Here is a 3,918-nt window from a genome sequence, read left to right as displayed (position 1 = left end):
CCCTTTGTTTTTAAATTTTAGAATATTCTAATTAAATTTTAGAATATGCTTATTAAATTTTAGAACATGCTTACTATTATTTATAACTTGCCCTGTTTTTTATTATGGATTTGTATATGCAGGAAAGTTCCAATCATTAGCTAAAGAACTGAGTTCTAAAGTTAATGAAATGTACTGTATATTGAGAGAAGCTAATGTTGTTTTTGGTGAAGATGGTACAAGCGTTGAGATGAGTAATGTGATCAAGAGTTTATGGAGTAAATATACTCGAGGCAATGAAGATCTAGTTACTCAAAGTGAAAGAGGGAAAGAAGATGTTGTTAATGAGAACAAAGCTGAAAGTAAAAAAGATATAGGAATGACTGGAGATTTTGAATGTGATTTGTCTAGTCAAGATAATCATCCTTATCTTAATTATGAATTTTTTGATGAGATAGATGCTTTAGTTGAAAGAATAAAAAGAGAGAAGAAAGATCAGAGAGAAAGTGAAACTCCAATGAAGAAATCTGAAGAAAAATATTCTTGTCCAAATTTTAATTTGTTGAGTCAAGAGTTGCATGATTTTGTTGGAGCTGAAGGTGGATCTACACAAGCAAAAAAATTTGTTGAGAAAGTGGATGTTGCAGATGTGAAGAATAATTCTGATCCTGGAGTAATGTATGTGATAAGAATTATTTTATATTTTGTTTATGTTTTTTAATGTTTGTTATATTTTAGAACACATGCCTTTTTGTTTAGGACATACGTTTTATGTTTCTGATTATCTTATTCCTTTTTTATGTTTTAAGGTGGTTTGTTTTGTGAACAGGTTTGTTGTTGATGATGAAGTTGATAATGTGGAGATACAAGATGCGGTGGATGTAGATTTGCAAGCTTTTCCTAGAAATATTCCAGATAAGTTACAGAGTCTGTGCAAATGGGCTAATTCGGAGTTGGTGAAAGACAATTTTGTTAGCTATGTTGTTGGTGAAGAATTGTTTGGACATGCTGCTAAAGCATTATTGTTGAGGCAGGATATATATTCTATGGTTCATATGGAAGAGATAACTTGCAACGTTATAATTTTCTATATGGGGTATTTTGTTTTTGAAATATTATAGTTTTATTTATATTAGTTGTAGTTGATTCTTACTATGTAATTTTGTCTTTTTTATGTAGCTACTTGTTTAATTTGTTGAAGAAAAGAGGAATGGACAAATTGTTTTATTTTATTGATCCTCATTACACTTATTCAATTGGAAGTACTAAAACAGTAAGCCATCGTGCATATGAGTTGATGAATCGATTGAAGATGTCCACGATGGATAAGTTTATCTTTTTGTGTCCATATAATACAGGGTATGAATATTTTAGTTATTTTATTTAATATTTTTGTAAGTAATTTTCTTTATTTTGAAATAATAATCGTATTATTTTCAGTGGACACTAGACGTTGTCAGTTATTGATGTGATGAATCTTAGAGCTTATTGGTTGGATTCGTTGAGAAGGCGTTTGCCAAAGGCAGATGTATGGATGGATGTTGTGAATTAGTATGTTTTTTGTTTATATTTTGTTTTATAGTTTATTTGATATATAATTATGTTTTAAGATTAAGATTATGTACCTGTTTTTAATGAATTTCATTTTAACAGCGCTGTTCTATTATATTCTGAGAATGATCAAATTAAAGTCAAATGGACTGCACTTTTGGTAACTCTTAACTTGTATATTGGTTTTGTACACGTGTGAAATTGTTTAGAACGTAAAGGTTAGATTGATGTACATGATTTTAATGTTGTGCTTGTTGTGTTGTAGGGTGTGCCAGAGCAGAAAGATCATAAAACATGTGGTTTTTTTGTAATGTGGTACATGAGAGATATTGTGATGGACAATGATTTGAAGTTTGCTGAAAAGGTATAGTGCACTTATAATAAAGGTTTTGTTGCATTATTTTGAAATTATAGTTTGTTTTATGGTTTTAATTTTTTTATATTTTGTAGTGGAAAAGTAGGTGTGGTATGAAATATAGTCAATTTGATTTGGATGAAGTTCGGAAAGAGTTTGTGGAAGAAGTTTTTAGAGTAGGAGTTACTGGACTTGATGACTGCTTTGCTGATGATGTTTCTGCTAGTAATGTAATGTAAGTGATATTTAAGAATTTTTGTAATTTAGATCATTTGTATGTGTTTTTTGAACATATGGTTTATATTTTAGAACATGAGAATAGAATTTAAGAGTATGTGGTTTCTGTTTTGGAACATGGTTAATTTTTTCCCTTTTGTTATTTTTTTATGTTGTTAATAGGAGAGTAGACAAAGATGTATTTGAGAAAGTGCAAGAAGGTGGTGTTGGAAATCGTGCAAAAAGGATTTCAAAGTTGCCTGTATATCTACAGTCTCCATTTTTGCTTAAGTCTGAGCATTTACTAAAGAATATGCTTGGTTCGAGGAGAATGTTGGTGGAATATGCTTTCTGTACTAGAGACCCACAGTAAGATCTTAATTGAATGTTGTTTGTGTTAATTTGAATTTTCTTTAAGATATACTTATTGTTTTTATTTTATTCTGTTTGCTTTTTTTGAAGTGAGTTGTTGTATAGTGATTGTTTGTCCACAATCAATAAAGAGGAGATTATGACCTTGTCAGGAAAGAATCATTTGGTTTGTAATGTTGTTGATGCGTAGTCTCGAATATTGAATTGTGAAAGGAAGAGCAGGGGTCAAACTGATGTGCATAGATTCTTCTTCTCTACTGTACCATTTGTATGTGTTTTTACTTTTTGATATTTTTTTGTTAAAAAGAAATTGGATTATATTAATATGAATGTTGTATTTTTATATAGGCGTTACTATGTACTGATAATGGAGTTCTTGGAACTACTAAGTACAGCGAAAGACAAAATGCTTTTTTTGAGATGATTAGTTATGAACTTCGTGAGGCTAAAGTAGATAGTTTACAGAGTTATAACTTGGTAATTATATTAAAAGTAAATTGTGTTTTACTGTAATTTGTGTTTGAAATTATTATGATTGCTAATGGTTTATCTTTTTAGGTGTTCTTTCTGGTTGTTTATGCTGCACATTTCTATCTTTTTGTTATCAACCATTTTACTGGAAAGATAGACGTTATTGATAACAAGGCTCTTGAGAAAGGTGTACAACCTTGTAGTAAATATAAGAGTTTTCCAAAGGCTTTGGTAATATTACTCAACTGTTTTTTAGTTTTGTTATTGTGTTCTATATATTTATTGTCATGTTCGCAAAAACTAACTGTATGTTCTGAATAGTTGATGATATGTTCTAATATTGATAAAATGTTGTTTTATGTTTTCCAGGTGAAAGCATATTCACTTTATATTAAAAGAGAAAGCCTTGAGTGTTTGAATGATATCAGTGCTTATAATGCAAGACATTTGAAGTTGAAGTGGAAAGACACAACCAACAATGATGATTGTGGTGTTTTCCTTATGAAGCATATGGAATTATATTTTGGACAAGATGTTAATAAATGAGATATTGGAGTTGGAGAAACAATGTGAGTTTTTTTAAAATCTTTTTTATGATAGGCTGATGTTATTATTTTGAGAATGTTAGTAATATTGATTTTGTAATATTGCAGGTTGATCAGTTGAAGAATTTTAGAGTTGAGTACTGTTGGAGGATTTTGTCAGATTCTGGAAGCAAAGAAATTGCTGTTGTTAATGAGAAGACATTAAAATGGAAGAATGAACAAATAAAATAATTTTATATAGTGTAATTGCTGTAAATATTTCTAGTATTGTATTTTGGAATTTTAAAATATTTTTTGTACAAGTATTATTAGTTCAGTTAGTTATAATTTGTAATATATATGGGATAGTTATTGTAATTTTTGAAAAATATATTGTAAAGTTTCTGTTGGCAAAGTTTGTGTTTTATTTTTGAACATGTTATATATGTT

Source organism: Euphorbia lathyris, chromosome 8, assembly GCF_963576675.1.
Source record: "Euphorbia lathyris chromosome 8, ddEupLath1.1, whole genome shotgun sequence".
Classification (NCBI taxonomy): domain Eukaryota; kingdom Viridiplantae; phylum Streptophyta; class Magnoliopsida; order Malpighiales; family Euphorbiaceae; genus Euphorbia; species Euphorbia lathyris.
Note: the sequence above shows the minus strand (reverse complement) of the source record.